Source organism: Equus caballus, chromosome 2, assembly GCF_041296265.1.
Source record: "Equus caballus isolate H_3958 breed thoroughbred chromosome 2, TB-T2T, whole genome shotgun sequence".
NCBI lineage: Eukaryota > Metazoa > Chordata > Mammalia > Perissodactyla > Equidae > Equus > Equus caballus.
Genome location: NC_091685.1, coordinates 33,259,445 through 33,280,170, shown reverse-complemented (window position 1 = coordinate 33,280,170; position 20,726 = coordinate 33,259,445). Strand labels below are relative to the sequence as shown.

Sequence of the window (20,726 nt, the reverse complement as noted above, 5' to 3'; positions counted from 1 at the left end):
AGAAATAGAAAAAAAAGATTGGCAACAGTTGTTAGCTCAGGTGCCAATCTTAACAAAAGACTGGCAACAGTTGTTAGCTCAGGTGCCAATCTTAAAAGTAAATAAATAAATAAATAAATAAATGGTGTTGGGAAAACTGGACAGCCACATACAAAAGAATGAAAGTAGACCATTATCTTACACCATACACAAAAATCAACTCAAGAAAGATTAAAGACTTGAACGTAACACCTGAAACCAAAAAACTCCTAGAAGAAAACATACGCAGTACACTCTCTGACATCAGTCTTAGCAGCATCTTTTCAAATACCATGTTTACTCAGCCAAGCGAAACAAAAGAAAAAATAAACAAATGAGACTACATCAGACTAAAAAGCTTCTGCAAGGCAACAGAAACCATGAACAAAACAAAAAGATAACCCAACAACTCGGAGAAAATACTTGCAAATCATATACCCAAGAAGGGGCTAATTTCCAAAATAAAGAACTCTTACAACTCAACAGCAAAAAAACAAACAATCGGATCAAAAAGTGGGCAGAGGATACAAACAGACACTTTTCCAAAGAATATACACAGATGACCAACAGGCACATGAAAAGATGTTCAACATCACTAATTACTAGGGAAATTCAAATCAAAACTACAACGAGCTATCACTTCACACCTGTCAGAATGGCTATAATTAACAAGACGAGAAATAGTAAGTGTTGGAGAGGATGTGGAGAAAAGGGAACCGTCATACACTGCTGGTGGGAATGCAAACAGGTGCAGCCACTATGGAAGACAGTATGGAGATTTCTAAAAAAACTAAAAATAGAAATACCATACGATCCAGCTATCCCACTACTGGGTATTTATGCAAAGAACATGAAATCAACAACACAAAGAGATCTACCCACCCCTAGTTCATTGCAGCACTATTCACAATACCCAAGACATGGAAGCAACCCAAGTACCCGAATGATGAATGGATAAAGAAGATGTAGGGGCTGACCAGATGACGGAGCGGGGCCGGGTGGTGCAGCAGTTAAGTTTGCACATTCTGATTCTCAGTGGAGTGGGGTTTCCCAGTTCGGATCCTGGGTGCGGACATGGCACCACTTGGCAAAACCCATGCTGTGGTAGGCGTCCCACATATAAAGCAGAGGAAGACGGGCATGGATGTTAGCTCAGGCCGGTCTCCCTCAGCAAAAAGAGGAGGATTGGCAGTAGTTAGCTCAGGGCTAATCTTCCTCAAAAAAAAAAAAGAAGATGTAGTATATACATATAATGGACTACTACTCAGTCATTAAAAAAAGACAAAATTGTCCCATTTGCAACAACATGGATAGACCTTGAGGGTATTATGTTAAGCAAAATAAGCCAGACAGAGAAAGACAAACACTGCATGATTATGTTGAAGATAAAAAAAATACATCGACAAAGAGAACAGATTAGTGGTTCCCAGAGGGGAAGAGGATGGGCAAGGTGCAGGGCAAAATGGGGTAAAGGGGTACATAAGTACGGTGACAGACAAAAACTACACTATTGGTGGTGAGCATGATGCAGTCTATTCAGAAACTTATATATAATAATGTACACCTGAAATTATACAATCTTATAAGCCAATATGAAGTCAATAAAATAACAATAATTTAAAAATCCTAGTATTACGCAAATAAATGTAAGTCAAACAGTTTTGGGTTCAAATGATTCCTATTTTTACTTTCGTTTTATGAAAGGGCAGGAACTACACTAAGCCTAAAGCCGTGGTTCCCAAAGTCTGGTCACTGTACCATTTGCATCAGCATCACCTGTGAACTTGCTGAAAATGCAAATTCACAGGCCCCATCCCAGACTCACTGATTTCATAACTCTTGTGGGGGCCCCACCAGGTGATGCTGATGTACCTAAAGTTTCAGAACCACTGACCTAAATGCAACCATGACAAGTTTTCACTAACATTCACAGCACCTGCATGTTATGCCTGCTTTACTTAGTCCACCAAGCTATAACACAAATTAGCAGACAGACTACTGGACGTATATATGGCTATGCTATATGATTTCCGAGTGTGATGGTACAAAGGAACACTGTCATTTATAAATATCTTCATCCCTAAAATTTGCTTTCTTCCCAATATAAGTAAAAATCACTTTCTTGACTTAACCAACCTCTTCTGCTCTCTCCTTTACCTTGCATTCCCATCACATTTAAAAAATATCTTATTCTAGGTTATGATACAACCTCAGTTTCTGGGAACCACTGGGGAATAAGTCATTCATTCTAAAATGCCAGATTTTTCCAGATAGCTAGAAATAAATCTGTTTAAATTAACAAAACCTCTTTTTCTCTTGTAACTATTTTGGATGGAAATCTCTGGCACTGTTACATTGAATTAATCTAAATTTTTTCTTGGTCACACAAATTCATCATTATGAACATCAAATTTTACGCAAAAGTATACTTAGGACTTATGAAGTCTTATCAAGTCAATGAGCCCTTAAAGAGTCTGTATATTTTCTGTATCTACATTTGCTGTCATGTGGTTAGCTATAACTTCTAGCTACTAGTAACAACCCAGTCTGAAGCTGCAATTTTACTCTTTTGCAATTCACTCTTTCTCATCATCCTAGGAGGGCTTCAAAACTCAATACCAATATTCTGATATATTTATTTTTAGTTCTCCAATCACACAAATATACCTTTTTCACCTGCACACTTTCTCCCTATCCTTAGAAACTCAACCCAAATCTCACATCATAAGATATAAATTTCTCAACACCCTGTCTCCCTGGCTGGGTTTCATGCTGCTGCTCCACACTTCTAAGAATTACAAGACATTCTCTGCCTACCTCTATCAGCATTTATCACACTGCACTTAAACCGCTGATCACATTCAGCTTTCCCATTAGACGTTAGGTATCTTCAGGGCAGAGAGTACTGTATCTCTTATGCTATGCACAATGCCTTGCAAGCAGATGCTCAAAAAATTGTTTGATGGATAAACAAGCTATCATTTGGAAAAAACCCTTGAGGGGAAAGCACATGGGGTTTGCTGTGCTGATACAATCTCTGCTTCGTGAAGTTCTGAGGAGCTTGCTTTTCTTTGGTGTTAGTTTGGTTTGGGCTTTCTTCACTTCCACTGAAATGTTAAATAATTTCTTTCCTCTAATTTGTTTAACTACTCACCAATTTTCGTGAATACATCTTGTCTTTCCAGCCAAAGTGTAAACAAAGACACAAAGTAAGGGAAACCTCTTCTCTCCTACTACTTTTTCTCCCAGAGAACCTAGCCAGCCCAACACGTGAAAGGAATGAAGACAGAAATCTGCCCCAAACCGGTCTTGGTCAAACATTTTTTATGATGTAATTTATTAGCTTCTTCTGGGGAATAATTAGCACTTCTTATAAAATGTTTGATCAACTTTCAGAAAGACTTTTATGAGATTAAGACCTCTTCCAGAAAGCTTCCCACCCAACCCTGCTGACTATCAGTCAGCATGCAATAATCTTTAGTCGTACATTTTACTATTATACCTCTTTCATTTTCTATAAACATCTTCACCAAAAGAAAGCACTCTGAATTGGCCTTTAAAAGTTTGAAATAAATACTTCATACATCATCCTAATTAAGTGTTCTGAATTTTTTCTAAAAGTTACTAAATAAATGCTTATTGAATAAAGAATAAGAATACACTACTACAAATCTAAACATTAACAACATAGGCAAAGGTAACAGCTAAAGAAATTAAACATTCTTCTATTGAACATTCTGCATTCTGTATAGCAACTGAGTAACCACAGAAGGACACAAGGGACAGAGATGCTAATCCTTCACAATCTCCTGCGTGGAAGATTCCCTTGACAGCCAGAAATGTGCTTTTAAAAGATAAAAAGGGAACTGTATGAGATGGAAGTTCAATGCTTCCAAGTCTATCAAAGCTTACAGTAAAAAATGATCTCTCAATTCATGCCACCAACTCCCCAGCAATAATAAATCCACATCTTGAAATAATAATGTTGTTTCTTTTTCCTTAAAATAATTACAATTCCATTTACCACATAATTACTTATGACAGTCCAATTTCCTATGACTGATTTTATTTTAAATTGGTCCCTATCAGCTGGTTTGTTTTCAACAATGGTACATATAATACTTTGTAAAAACGGCCCTGAAGGGAATATCCCAGAGTTTAAAGAAACACATATTCAAAGTTCTCTAACATTAAAGGACTTGATTATTGTTTCCACTATTTTCTTATCTGAGAAATTCAAAAGCCATTTATAGTTCACATTTAACAACAGAATATCCTTTATATCTTTAAGGCTAATCCTTTTAAAAGACAAAAATGAAGTAAATATATATTAAACAATATTGTAATTGGGTATATGATTTAACATTTAATAAGAAAATCCATATTAAATATTACCAACAAGGAAGCACAACTTTCATAAATGTCATTATTGAGCAGATACCAAGATAAGCAGAAAAACAGATCCACAATTTTTTTTCACTAATTACTCTATTTTATTTTTATTGTTTTTTATTAATGTTATGATAGATTACAACCTTGTGAGATTTCAGTTGTACATTTTTGTTAGTCATGTTGTGGGTACACCACTTCCCCTTTTGTGCCCTCCCCCACACCCCCTTTTCCCTGGTAACCACCAATCAGATCTCCTTGTCAATATATTAACTTCCACCTATGAGTGGAGTCATATAGAGTTCGTCTTTCTCTGACTGGCTTATTTCGCTTAACTATACCCTCGAGGTCCATCCACGTTGCTGCGAATGGGCCAATTTTGTCTTTTTTTATGGCTGAGTAGTATTCCATTGTGTATATATACCATATCTTCTTTATCCAATCATCAGTTTCTGGGCATGTAGGTTGGTTCCACGTCTTGGCTATTGTAAATAATGCTGCGATGAACAGAGGGGTGCAAGGGACTCTTGGGATTTCTGATTTCAGGTTCTTAGGATAGATACCCAGTAACGGGATGGCTGGGTCATAGGGTACTTCTATTTTTAACTTTTTGAGAAATCTCCACACTGTTTTCCATAGTGGCTGTACCAGTTTGCATTCCCACCAACAGTGTATGGGGTTCCTTTTTCTCCACAACCTCTCCAACATTTGTCGCTCTTGGTTTTGGATGTTTTTGCCAATCTAACAGGTGTAAGGTGATATCTTAGTGTAGTTTTGATTTGCATTTCCCTGATGATTAGCGATGATGAACATCTTTTCATGTGTCTATTGGCTATATTCATATCTTCTTTTGAGAAATGTCTGTTCATGTCCTCTGCCCACTTTTTGATCGGGTTGTTTGTTTTTTTGTTGTTAAGCCGTGTGAGTTCTTTGTATATTATGGAGATTAGCCCTTTGTCAGATAAGTGCTCGTAAATATTTTTTCCCAATTAGTGAGCTGTTTTTTTGTTTCAATCCTGTTTTCCCTTGCCTTGAAGAAGCTCTTTAGTCTGATGAAGTCCCATTTGTTTATTCTATTGTTTCCCTCAACTGAGGAGTTATAGTGTCCGAAAAGATTCTTTTGAAACTGATGTCAAAGAGTGTACTGCCTATATTCTCTTCTAGAAGACTTATTGTTTCAGGCCTAACCTTTAGGTCTTTGATCCATTTTGAGTTTATTTTGGTGTGTGGTGAAAAAGAATGGTCAATTTTCAATCTTTTGCATGTGGGTGTCCAGTTTTCCAAGCACCATTTGTTGAAGAGACTTTCTTTTCTCCATTGTAGGCCCTCTGCTCCTTTGTCGAAGATTAGCTGTCCATAGATGTGTGGTTTTATCTCTGGGCTTTCAATTCTGTTCCATTGATCTGTGGACCTGTTTTTGTACCAGTACCATGCTGTTTTGATCACTGTAGCTTTGTAGTACGTTTTGAAATCGGGGATTGTGATTCCGCCGGCTTTGTTTTTCTTGCTCAGGATTGCTTTAGCAATTCGCGGTCTTTTGTTGCCCCATATGAATTTTAGGATTCTTTGTTCAATTTCTGTGAAGAATGTTCTTGGGATTCTGATTGGGATAGCATTGAATCTGTAGATGGCTTTAGGTAGTATGGACATTTTAACTATGTTTATTCTTCCAATCCATGTGCATGGAATGTCTTTCCATCTCTTTATGTCGTCGTCAATTTCTTTCAAGAAAGTCTTGTAGTTTTCATTGTATAGATCCTTCACTTCCTTGGTTAAGTTTATCCCAAGGTATTTTATTCTTTTCGTTGCGATTGTGAATGGGATTGAGTTCTTGAGTTCTTTTTCTGTTAGTTCATTGTTAGTGTATAGAAATGCTACTGATTTATGTATGTTGATTTTATACCCTGCTACTTTGCTGTAGTTGTTGATTATTTCTAATAGTTTTTCTATGGATTCTTTGGGGTTTTCTATATATAAGATCATGTCGTCTGCAAACAGCGAGAGTTTTACTTCTTCATTATCTATTCGGATTCCTTTTATTTCTTTTTCCTGCCGAATTGCTCTGGCCAACACCTCCAGGACTATGTTGAATAGGAGTGGTGAAAGTGGGCACCCTTGTCTTGTTCCTGTCCTCAGAGGGATGGCTTTCAGTTTTTGTCCATTGAGTATGATGTTGGCTGTGGGTCTGTCACATATGGCCTTTATTATGTTGAGGTACTTTCCTTCTATACCCATTTTATTGAGGGTTTTTATCATAAATGGGTGTTGGATCTTGTCAAATGCTTTCTCTGCATCTATTGAGATGATCATGTGGTTTTTGTTTTTCATTTTGCTGATGTAGTGTATCATGTTGATTGACTTGCGGATGTTGAACCATCCCTGTGTCCCTGGTATAAATCCCACTTGCAGATCCACAATTTTTTAAGATTTTATCTTTTCCTTTTTGTCCCCAAAGCCCCTGGTACATAGTTGTATATTCTTACTTGTGGGTCCTTCTAGTTATGACATGTGGGATGCTGCCTCAGCATGGCCTGACGAGCGGTGCCATGTCCACACCCAGGATGTGAACCGGCGAAACACTGGGCCACCACAGCGGAGCACGCAAACTTAACCACTCGGCCACGGGGCCGGCCCCAAGACCCACAATTTTTACTAACCAAGATATATGTGAGCTCCACACATATATAATGCTAAAAGAAGGTACTTCAAGATGGAAGGGTAGATAAAATGTTAATAAGATATCTGTCCTTTTAACACACAATGTATAAAGTAACAATTGAGCTATCTCTCTATACCGAGAATTAGGACCAGAGTGCAACACAGCAGCCCCACAAGGGAAAGTGGGTCTGGACTAGAGCAAGAAATCTTATCAGTGAGGATTCTTTAGACAGGTTCAAAGGATCTTTGGACTCTCTTAACTGCAGTAGAAGGCTGTATGTTGCTTTTACATTCACTGTTCTGCAACGTAGATCCGTAAGCTTTCATCAGATAATCGAGTCCTGATCCCAAAAAAGTTGAATATTGCTTTTTACCATATTTGTTGAGAGTTCAACAAAAAGGTAGCTTCCCACACAGTAAAATGTAGTACTTTACATGAGCTGTAAAGTCAAATAGACCTGTATTCAAATTACATAACTTCTCTAAGCCCCATTTCCTTATTTGTAAATGAAGACTGCTGTAAGGATTAAACAGTATAATGTATGTACAGCACTTAGCACAGTGCCTGGGGCACAGTAATCACTCACACTTCCTGATGTCAAAACTTACTACAAAGCTACGCTGATCAAAACAGTGCAGTATTTGCATAAAGACAGACATACGGACCAACAGGATAGGACAGAAAGCCCAGAACCAAACACTTGCATATATGGTCAAATGATTTTCAACTAGGGTGTCAAGACCATTCAATGGGAAAAAGACAGTCTTTTCAACAAATGGTGCTAGGAAAACCGGATGTACACACGCAAAAGAATTACTTAACAAATATACAAAAATTAACTTAAAATGGATCAAGGACCTAAATATAAGACCTAAAACAATAAAACTCTAATAAGATAACACAGGAGAAACCTTCATGGCACTGGATTTGGCAACCATTTCTTGGGTTTGATACCAAAGGAACTGGTAACAAAAGAAAAAACAGATTAACTTGTACCTTATGAAAATGAAAAAGTTTTGTGCATCAAAAAAGATACTATCAACAGAGTAAAAGGCAACCCACAGAATGGGAGAAAATATTTGCAAACCATCTATCTGATAAGGGATTCATATTCAAAATATATAGAGAACTCCTAAAACTCAATAACAAAAGAAAATAAACAAGTCGATTCAAAACTGGGCAAAGAACGTGAATAGACATTTCTCCAAGGAAGATACATGAATGCCAAGAACCACAGGAAAAGATGCTCAACACCACTAATCATTACAGAAACGCAAAGCCAAACTACAATGAAAATACCACCTCACACCCATTAGAATGGCTACTACCAAAAAAAAAGAAAATACAAGTCTTGGAGAGGATGTGGAGAAAGTGGAACATTTGTGCACTGTTGGTGGGAGTGTAAAATGGTACAGCCACTGTGAAACAAAATGGTGATTCCTCAAAAAACTAAAAATAGAATTACCATATGATCCAGCAATTCCACTTCTGGGCATACACCCAAAATAACAGAAAGCCGGATCTCAAAGAGATATCTGTACACCCATGTTCATACCAGCATTATTCACAGTAACTAAAATGTGGAAGCAGCCAAAAGGTCCATCGATGAAGAATGGATAAGCAAAATCTGCTGTAGACACACAGTGGAATATTATTTGGCCTTAAAAAGAAAGGAAATTCTGACACACATGACAACATGGATGAACACTGAGGACATTATGCTAAGTGAAATAAGCCAGTCACAAAAAGACTAATACTGTATGATGCCACATATATGAGGTACTTACAGTAGTCAAAAACAGGAAGACATGAAACAAAGTGATGGATTCCAGGGACCGAGGGTTTGGGAAAATGAGGAGTTGTTTAAAAGGTACAGAGTTTCAGTTTTCTAAGATGAAAGGAGTTCTGGGGGAGGATCGTGAAGGTGGCTGCACAACAAAATGAATGTATTTAGTGCCACTTAACTGTGCACTTAAAAATGACTAAGATGGCAAATTTTATGTTATATGTATTTTGCCACAAGAAAAAAACAGAAAATAGCTAAATCCGATTTTTCTCTTTTATTTAAATGGCAAATACAAAAATCTGGATTTCTAGCTATAGTCAAATATCATTCAGCAATGTTACTGGAGAAAAGTGACAATAATAATTTTAAAACTAAAATCTTCTTACAACCAAATCCTTTCTACCACAACAAACAGGAAAATTTCATTCTTTTCCTGTACCCAATAATTCAAAAATATTAAACAGGAAAAAAAATTAAAAGGCTAAGAAAAAAGTACTAAAAATTCCTAATTATTATGTTCCTACAACTGAGAAATGAGTACATAATTAAACCTTTGCTAATTTAATAAACAAAATATGACATCATTATTTTATCAATGTTAAACATTGTTCCACAGTCACTTAACCTACTAGTTTCCTCTTTTGTGAACTGTGAAACAGCACCTTTGACCTATCAAATCAGCAAAGATGTTTGAAAATGGGAAGACCTAAAACTATCAAGACACAATGAAATGGACACACTCCTATGCAGCTAGCAGCAATGTAAGCTGCCATAAGTGTACAATGTAAAAAATATTAAGTATCTTTAAAGTGTGTGCATTTTAACCTAGTAAGGCTGCTGTTGAGAATCTTAGCCTAAAGTAATCCTATTTAAATAGAGAAAAATATATATACACACATATATGTATGAATATATATTTCATATCTGTATATGTATATATCACACTTACTTAAAATTGAACATAGGGGCTGGCCCCATGGCCGAGTGGTTAAGTTCCCATGCTCTGCTTCAGCAGCCCAGCATTTCATCAGTTCAGATCCTAGGCACAGACATGAGACTGCTCATTGAGCCATGCTGGGGTGGCATCCCAAATGCCACAACTAGAAGGACCCACAACTAAAAGTATACAACTAAGTACCAGGGGGCTTTGGAGAGAAAAAGGAAAAATAAAATCTTAAAAAAAAAAAAATGAAAATAAATAAGAGGGAATCTGGGGCAAGCCCCACAGCCGAGTGATTAAGTTCACACACTTCGCTTCAGCAGCCCGGGGTTCACTGGTTCAGATCCTGGGCATGGACCTACACACCGCTCATCAAGCCATGCTGTGGCGGCATCCCACACAGAAGAACTAGAATGACTTACAACAAGGATATACAACTATGTACCGGGACTTTGGAGAGGTAAAGAACAAAAAAAGGAGGAAGATTGGCGAACAGACGTTAGCTCAGGGCCAATTATCCTCACCAAAAATCATTAAAAAAAAAAAGAAGAAGAAGAAGAGACAATCTTTAAGTCAAAACCTCGCTTGTAAATTTACTTATTATGTAAATTATGGCTTACTTCAATGACATGCTACTTAAACTGTTAATATAATGTTTATAAATGTTAGTAATAACATGGGAAATTATTTACAATATGATGTTGTATTAAAAAAGAAACCTACATGAGGCTAGCCCACTGGTGCCAGTGGTTAAGTTCGAGTGGCCCAGGGATTGTGGGTTTGGATCCCAAGCACAGACCTACACCACTCATCATGCCATGTTGTCGTGGCAAGCGACATACAAAATAGACAAAGACTGGAACAGATGTTAGCTCAGGGACAATCTTCCTCATCAAAAAAAAAAGAAAAAAGAAAATTACCAAATTGTATAATCATTATGATTTACACTGTTTAATGAAAACCAAACTCTATTGTTAGGGGGAGAAAATAATATACGAAACGTGATTACAACAGCTCTATATCTTAAGCCTAACGTTTACTTTGTCTTCTAAGAACAAACTACTGATAAATGCAACAAGCATTAATCTCAAAACAATTAACCTGAGTACAAAAAGAATAAGAAAACAAAGTACCTACTGAACAACTCCTTGTCCTATTATGATTTTTATATAAAAGTCTAGAAAATGTAAATAAATCCAATGACAGAAAGCAGACCAATGGTGGGTGGAAGGTTGAAAAGAAAGATTACAAAGAAGCATGAGGAAACTTTTGGGAATGGTGCATGTTAATTTTCTTGATTATGATGAAGATTTTCATGGATATACACATGTTAAAATTTACCAAATTATGCACTTTAAATAACACACTTTATTCAAATCATAGGTACTATATATACTGTATATCAAATATACTTCAAAAAGCTGTTTTTGTTGTTGTTGGTTTTTTTTGAGGAAGATTAGCCCTGAGCTAACTGCTGCCAATCCTCCTCTTTTTGCTGAGGAAGACTGGCCCTGAGCTAACACCGGTGCTCATCTTCCTCTACTGTATACATGGGACGCCTGCCACAGCATGGCTTGCCAAGCAGTGCCACGTCTGCACCCGGGATCCGAACCGGCGAACCTCGGGCCGCGGAAGCAGAACATGCGCACTTAACTGCTGCACCACCGGGCCAGCCCCCCAAAAAACTGTTTTTAAAAATAAAGTAGAAAAAAGCAAATCATCAGTTCCACTGGTGTATTTATCATTGGGGGAAAAATGGATTGTTATTCTCTGCTGGATTATAGGACAATTAAGTAGATTTACATCTGGCTGGACACCATTGCTTAAGGAGAGCTGATGAACCCATGCTAAATTTTGTCTCTGTGCAGGGGTCTCCACTGACACATCGGCCTACTCAATACTTATCAGCAACTTGGGAAAAGACATAAAAGCAGGATTTTCTAGTTAGATGACAAAGAGCTATAGGATGACAGAAGCAAGACTTTATAAAGTATTAGCTGGCAAAAAAGGATCATGAAATGTTATGGTATAAGGAGTAATTTATTCAAATTAAATAATTTATTTACAGAAATTTTTCATAAGTAGTTAATAAGACAACACTTCCATTCCCCCAGAATATAAATTACTGCTTCTTGTAGTAAAGTCATTATTCCAGAAAATTTTTTATTAAGGTTATCTCCATAATTATATTAAAAATAGTAATAAAATCTAACTTCTCTAAATAAAATATGTAAGCCAAAAATATACAACACGGTAAAATTTCATACTCTGTGTTTGAGAAGCACAACAATAAGAGAGTTATCAATGAATACATTTCAAATTAGCTCATGTCTCTTTAGTTTTGCCTTTTCTGTCTGCTATATAATGTATACTGCTATTAATAGAGTTTAAAAACCACTGGCTTTATTCTTTTTTTGTTCTATGATCAAACATTCTAATGTAATTATGGTTAATGAGGAATAATGACAAAAGCATCCCTCTCATCCCCGACAGAGGTTGCAAGGAGAAATTTATATAAACCAGGCTAAAATAAATAAATAGATAATAACCAGGCTCAATATGTAACATGAAGGAGTTATAAAACGTGAGCCCTCCTCCTGATATTGCTTTGATCATCACCAGGGAACCCATCTAAGACAGGTGACATAAGGGCAGAAAGCCTACATACCAGACAGAAAGAAGTAAAATCTTTGACTGCACAATTTTTTAAAGACTGGCCAAGAGTCTCTCTGCCTTTCAAGGAATTCAACCAATTCAATTAAAGTGACATATGGGCACCATATGCTGAGGCAGGAAGAGGTGAACTGAGGATTAGCCTTTATTTTATGACACAGAATTTATGCTAATGGACCTAGACACTAGAGGAATAATGACCAATACATAATCTTGGGGCTGAGAAAAAGGGGAACTAAAAATGTCCAAGCACCTGGTCAATCACTGTCCTGCTCATTCAGCTAACGTGCACAACATTGTGAAAGTGGGGCCGAGACTTATATTACTAAGAACGGAAACAACTGATCAAAAACTGGAAATTATCATGCTTTAGGTAATTTATTACTATCTAAAGTCCTTTGTCCTTCCAGAATAGGCACGATATATCACTGACACACCTACTTTTTTAATTGACTGAAGGACTACATATATGGCAGCAGCTTTTTTTTTTTTAAAGGAAGATTAGCCCTGAGCTAACATCCGCTGCCAATCCTCCTCTTTTTGCTAAGGAAGACTGGCCCTGAACTAACATCCGTGCCCATCTTCCTCTACTTTATATGTGGGATGCCTACCACAGCATGGCATGCCAAGCAGTGCCATGTCCACACCCGGGATCCGAACTGGCAGACCCTGGGCTGCTGAAGCGGAATGTGCGCGCTTAACCACTGCACCACCGGGTCAGGCCCTGGCAGTAGCTTTAAATAGTACAAGTCAAATTTGGTCTAACTCAAAAATAAATTGAAAAACTTAGATTCAAAACATTTCATGTAAACTGCGTAGCAGGCACTGTGCTGCCAGGAGATCATCAGAGGAGACGATTTTGATGATCTCCTCTCCAAACTACTAAGTTCACAAAGTCACATGTCCTCAGTTATAGGGCATCTTAATAAAATGCCTACAGTTTAACTCAGTAATTGCATTTCTAGCTAGTTATTCTACAAAAGTAATACAAAAGACATAAAAGGTTTTAAATTCAAATTAGTTATTTCTAATAGGAAAAACTGGAAACAACCTAATGCTTAACTCTTCACCAAAATAATGTTTACATGTATTAATTTTTCTCAACAAAAACTCTGTTTTCACCCAGTGTTCATCTCCATAAATAGTACCATGTTCACTCAGTCGCTCAAGCCAAGATCCATGATATCATCCTTTACTCTTCTCTCTCTCACATCCCACATCCAAGCTATCATCACATCCTACTGACTCTACTCTCAAAATATATACCAAATCCCACCACTCATCTCTTTTACTGCTATCACCTTAGGGCAAGCCACCATCATCTTTTGCTGTTATCACTACAGTAACCTCTTAACTGGTCTCCTTGCTTCCGCTTCACTACCACAACCAACTGCCCTCAACACAATCTACTCTCTCTATAGAGGCCGCAGTGGGAAATTCAGATCTACTGCTCTTAAGTGTCCAATGGCTTTCCATCACATCTACATTAAAATCCAAAATCTTTACCATGGTCTATGATTTCCCCCATAATCTGATGCTCCAGATACTTTTCTGAATTCTGTCTCCAACCTCTCTCTACTCCAGCTGCACTGGCTTCCTTGCAATTCTAAGACTACATTAAGCATGTTGCTATCTCTAAGCCTTCACACTGCTGTTTTTCTACCATAAATGCTCTTTCCCTAGAAATCTGCAGGCTCATTCCCTCACTTCTTAGGTTTCTACTTAAATGCCACTTTTTCAGATAGAAATTACCTGAGAGCCCTAGCTAAAATAGGACATCCAGTCATTCTCTATCCCTTTATCATGCCTCATTTTCATCAAGGAATTTATTACTACCCCATACTATATTACATATATTATTTGTTTACTATCTTTCTATCTCACAAAAAGGTAAGCTCCATAAGGACCGAGTATCTGGCTTACTTATTACTATATTCCCAACACCTACAACAGTATCTGACACACATTAAAAGATTAAGAAATATCTGTCAAATGTTGAGTGAATATTAAATTCTTTTAACAACACAATATACGATTTACTATTTAAGAAATGTTTTCGAGTAACATAAGAAGTGCTAATACTATAAGTGTCAAATTAGAATAAAGTATCTTATACAGAGCCTACAACAAAGAAAAACGACAAAAACCATACCAAAAAATGGTTGTAGCAGGTGCCTCTAGAAATCACTCAAGATTACTAGAAATTTTCGTTTTCTTCTTTTACCTATCTTAATTTTGAAAATAGTAATTCAATGATGAAGGTAACTGTTACAATTAGAAAAAAATTATATTTTAAGAGTTATTCCTGACAAAAACTATGCTGCCCTTAAGCTCAGTACTATTAAAACAAAAAAAGAAAAACATAACTCTGGCCTAGAAGTTGGTGCCAGAAAAAAGTTAAAAGTTATTTTTCAATGTAAATTGAAGGTTCCCAATTACTAGGGTGACCAGATAAATTAACTGGATACATTTTAAGAGTTAAAGGGGACTCAAAAAGTAATTGACAGGTGTTTAGTTGACCTACACTAGGAGTAAACAGACTTGTTTCAGGCAAACCAGGAAAAATAATCCTCCTACCCATTACCTGCATGATAAAGTTCTCTCTCTTTAGGACAACCTTAAAACCTCCAAAACCCATCTATCTCGTCTCTGCTTCTGCTACAAAACCTAGCACACATTCCAGATGGGACTGACTCCTGGCCATTTCATTAACCATACCTCTGAATCTTCACTTCCTAGCCTTTTCTTCCCTTCCCTGCCTAGAGAACTTCTGTATTTCCAGCTTAGTGTCACTTCCTAATGAAACTATTTTTTCCTTTCCCATATAATAGCACATTCACATCTCCAAACAAATGTTCTTAACCTGGGGCCTACAAATGGCCTGATGGACATCTGTAAAATTCCGAAATTATACGTCAACACTAGGTATATGCTCTTTTTTGAGGAGAAACTATTGTGACTATTTTCAGGTCCTAAAAGTAATTAATACTCCAAAAGGATAAGAATCATTGCTTTATCATATCACTTTAGATTACAATTATCTTTTTGCTCACCTCTCACCACACTGTGAGTTCCTCTAAAGCACCCTGTCTATTCCTAGGAATAAACGGTAATGATGAACTGAAATATTAAAGAGATGTGTCTGACTCCTCTAAATTCCCTTAAGCTCACTGTAAGACAAAGTGAGATCCGCTTCTAATTTTCTTACCTTCATCCTCTTAACTTTTAAACTTCCCTTCATTTATGAATTTGAATCAATCATTTAACATAAAAAATTAAATTTTCTCCCATTAAAACCAACATTCCCTTTTCCAAACTTTCTGCATTTTTTGTATGTAATCAGAGAGGGGGAAAAGTACAATAACTTTTTAAAATAAAATTTTAAGAAAAAATATCCAAAAAAATTAAAACCCAGTGTCCTAAAAGAAATCATGATACAAGGCCAGAGGGGCATATGTATGGAAAGAGGAGAAAGAAGACAGGTGTAGAAGCCTATCTATCTTACTATGTTTTTTTCATCTCCATTTCTTAAATTAAGATGATGGGGAAAAGGCCTACTCACCTTATCATATTACATACATCTAACTTTATTCGGGATTTTATTGAACTTTTTGCCAAAAACCTATCACGTGCTGATCAAACAATGCCTGTAATATCAAAGGCTTATGAGCAAAACCAGAGAGACAATATGACAAACAACCTCGAGGTACTCACCGTGCTGTACACTGCCGACACAGTAGGAGTGAAGATTCGATCCTCAAGAGGCTGCTGCACAGGTCCTCTGGGAATTCTAGAAGAGCGAGTTAAGGATAAGAGAACTCAAAAATGGATTGCTTTAGCAGTAAGAGAAAATTACCACCACCAAATTCTGTCCACTACCCAAGCTATGTCACCCAACTAGTGTCACCCAACTCACTTCTCCACAGAAACTGGAAAACAAAGCATTTCCAATTTCCTAATGTGATTAGATCAACCTCTCCAAAAGTGATTCCCATGATAAACATTCCATGGAAACTCAAAACAAATAAAATTACACAACAAACCTCCAAACTTTGCACCCATGAGAATAGACCACCTTTACTTTCTAGAGAAAAAGCCTAAGAATTTTAAGAAGGATATTCAGGAAGTAAAGACTAATTCATCAATGTAGAAACTACCGACAAAGGCCCAGTCTGTTCTGCTAACTACACAGGAATGGTGAATACAATTGTTTCCTTGTTTTTCTATTTTAGCTGCTACTTTTGCCTGTATCCGCGCACCAACTCCTCATTTTTAAAAACAGGTTCTCCAGCATAATTTAGTTTGAAATATTTCAGCACGTTGTCAGGACATTCTGTTAAAAGACAATAGTCTATCATTTTATTCAGCCTGAAAACTGAAAGATGTAAGCTCCTCTACCTGGTAAGGTGATATTTTACCTCTTTAAGAATGACAACCACAAGACTGGCATCAAAAGATTAACAGCAATTATCTCTGGATGGTAGGATTACTTAACTGCATTAAGTGCGTTTTCTACAAAAAGTATAAATTATTTGCACAATTTAAACATATTTTTCAAAGAATGCTATAGGGGGCTGGCCCCGTGGCCCAGTGGTTAAGTTTGCGCGCTCGCTTTAGCGGCCCAGGGTTTTGCCAATTCAGAGCCTGGGCATGGACATGGCACTCCTCATCAGGCCACGCTGAGGCAGTGTCCCACATGCCACAACCAGAGGCATTCACAACTAAAATATACAACTATGAACATGGGGGATTTGGGGAGAAAAAGCAAGAAAAAAAAAAGATTGGCAACAATTGTTAGCTCAGGTGCCAATCTTTAAAAAACAAAAAAGAATGCTATAAATGTAGTAATCCCAAAATGAGACAGAATCCTTCCTTCAACCTAACAAATATTTTCTCTCTCTTACATCAGGTTCCTTCCTAATTCAGTGAAACAGTATGGAAGACAAAGTGACAGCTGCAAATAATAATTTTATATAAACAACCACAAGTTGCAAAAGTCTGAATCATTAAAAGTAAAATTCTTTTTTTTTTTAAAGATTGCCACCTGAGCTAACATCTGTTGCCAACCTTTTTTCCTTCTCTCCAAAGCTCCCCCAGTACATAGTTGCATATTCCAGGTGCAGGTCTTTCTGGTTCTGCTCTGTGGGACGCTGCCCAAGCCTGGCCTGATGAGCAGCGCTAAGTCTGTAACAGCTAGATCCTAAGTTAACACGAGGGCAGCCATCTTAGGGACAGAAGCCATATTGTAACCATGACCCTGACTCACTAGTAAATGTGCATCCATTCTAGCCTGCACATAACCTAGATGCTTAGGCACCTCTTGCTTTTACAAAATACATGAGCTGCTAGTTCTATGACTCTTGCTTCCGTATATCTCCCAGCTGTGATAAGACAACTTTGTTCCCTGAGTTCCCCAGGAACATGACAACCTCCAGAAAGAAAAACTCGGCATTGGCACCCATCACGAAGGACAGAAGAAAGAGATAATGTAGGGACACTAGTCCACCATCTTCTGGTTCTGCTGGCTAATCGTATACACTTGCCTTTCTCAACCACCGGTTTGTTTGCAGTTGATTGGCACTGGATTGTGGCGAGCAGAACAAGCCCCTTTTTGCTGTTACAGGTCCACGCCCAGGATCCAAACCAGAAAAACCCTGGGCCGCTGAAGCAGAGCACAGAACTTAACCACTTGGTCACAGGGCAGGCCCCAAAAGTAAAATTCTTTATATTCAAGTAGCAACAGTTTACTTGAGGTGGGAGAGGGAAAACAAAACCAAAAAAACCTATGCTTTATTCACTGAAAATTAGTAACACTGTACCAGTCTCTAGGCAGTTCTTCAACTAGTAACCTCAGACACCAACGGCTTTCAATGTGTTGCCATTGTCCCCTTCACACAAAGAACTGACTTAAAACACCGCACTGAGAAACACATTTCATAAAGGAACTGCTTCATCCAAACAAATTATAGATGTTTGCAATGCAGAAAACATACGCCTAACAAGTTACAGGACAAAAGTCATTCATATTAGCTTGTCACTTCTTTCAAATGAAGATTACCCTTGGCTGAAATAAAACTTTCTTTTAATTATAGTTATGCATTGTGGTCACATGAGTGGTGGAAAATATGAGGCCATTCTTTCTTCTGCAAAGTCAACTGTTACTGCTTTTTCTAACTAGGGCTGATTCTCACTGTGCAAGATTAAGTTCTCAAATAAGTTATCAGTACCATGCCCCAAAAGCTGAGCCACATCACTTAACCTTACAAGGGAAAGTTAGGGCTCCTAATTTTGGTTAGTTACTTTATTACCTAACAATATTACTATAATACAAGATTTCTAAAGAGACAATCATATATTTGGCCAATAGTCCAGTAACAAACATTTTTTTTCCTTGGCCACAGACAAAGAATGTTGATTTCATTTATTTCATTCTCTGTAAATTACCAAGAGAATATTATGGACTGATAAATTAACTGTTTCTTAAAAAACCTTTGGATAAAAAATAATTATTTCAAAACAAAAACATAGCTCTATACAAAGGAAACTGAAAACAGAAGTCAGGAGATCTGAAACTAAAGTGCACTGCAAGCCTAATCACGCTGTCTTCACCAAACCATTTTATACTATCTCCTGTAAACTGAGGCTCAGCAAGATGAAGCAATTTGCCCAAGTTAACAGGCTGTAAGTTAAGTGGCCAGGCCAGGTCTCTCTGTATTCTGAAGACCATGCTCTTCCTATTACATTAATGCATCCAAGGGCAGAATACTTTATAGCACAGTTAAAAAAACTGTATCACAACCTGATCAAAAATATGGTTGCCCCATCTACTGGACAGAACTAAATTAGTAGTTCACCTCATAAAACAGTCAATGGAGTGTCACTCTAAAACTTCCTTAAAAAGTCCCAAATTCTTGGCCCAAGCTGAATCATGCGCCCAATGGCAAATGAACACTCCCTACTATAGGCTGGGCAGGTAATACATGAAATCAGGGAGCTTACTTTAGGGAGCAACTTTCTCCTTTAATTCCTAGAGGTGATGGTTGCACATCTTCATAAATATTCCAAAAACCACTGAAGTGTACACTTGAAAAGTGTGAGTTTTATGGTATGTGAATTATATCTCAATTAAATAAATAACTTGATATTTTAGTAATCTGCAACCAGGCTGGTTAGCCCTCCTTTCCAGTAAAAAAGCTTGGATAAATCAGTATGAGATAGGCACTGCTAGACATTTTCTCCAGAAACAGGTGAATTCAAAGAAATGACATGTATGAAAAGCTCTTAGACTATCACCTACTTCCTTCTAATTCTGCCTGCCATTAAGCTTAGTACCAGCTTTCACCAAGGTCTGTATCTTCAGCATAAATCACTAGACGCTTATTTCCCTTTGAGCTCTAGGTAACAAATAAACAGCTTCTCATAGTACCACTTAAAATTCTAATTCATTCAACGAGCTGTGTAATATGCATGTGCAGTACTCCAGAACACGCTGTTTTGTCTTGTAAATACAGTAGCATACCCACTTGACACTTCTGTGGTTCAAATTGCTATGATTTAAATGATATCATTACGAAATAAAAGCAAAATCATTAGCAAGATTAGACAGATGGTATGTAATAATTCAATTAAGACTAAGCAGAAATATAAATGCAAAAACTTTCTAATTCCTCACTTTCTTTTTCTAATAGAAAATTAACAAAAGATAATTTTCAGAAATAAATAAAATGTGACAGCTAAACAGTATTAAAGCACAATAGACCCTAAATTGATTATTTAAGTACTCACTACATACCCTCCACATTAAACGTCAATTAAGCAGATAAAAAATTTCAGAGACCAAATTTCATCAGAGAAATCCAAGAATCTACCAGGAGATTAGATCATAATTTGAATGTTTCCTACTTAAACCATGAAGGTAAGAGGGGATCAATAATTTTTTAAGTAGATGTTTACCGAAATTTCATGAATGATGAACTCTCATTGGGATGAAGCTCCTTGATCTATGGCAATTGTATCTGACCCTGGGTTTGACTCATAATCAGTATCTCCTCAAAAAGTAGATTTTGACAAATCAGAAAACAAGTAATGAAAATCAACAGAACTCTTCCTCCAGTTTGCTGAAAAACTAACATTCCTTTACAACTCCCAAATGAATGTTGCCAAACTTTGCCCCACTCCACTACAAGAAAAGCTGCTATCCTGATACTCAGCATAAAGTGATAGTGATAGTCTCAAGTTATCATTGCCTCAATGAAAGGGAA

General features: G+C 37.1%; 1 protein-coding gene across 49 annotated transcripts in view; it reads right to left on the bottom strand.

The window, feature by feature from the left end:
• Window positions 1–20,726, bottom strand: part of EIF4G3 (eukaryotic translation initiation factor 4 gamma 3) — a 318,192-nt gene that overhangs the window by 220,989 nt on the left and 76,477 nt on the right. For all 49 annotated transcript variants that reach the window (XR_011430530.1, XM_070246686.1, XM_070246729.1 and 46 more), the window contains one exon: window positions 16,180–16,255. The gene's annotated coding sequence lies outside the window, so the exon portion shown is untranslated. Of the gene's footprint in view, window positions 1–16,179; window positions 16,256–20,726 lie in introns of those variants that run through there.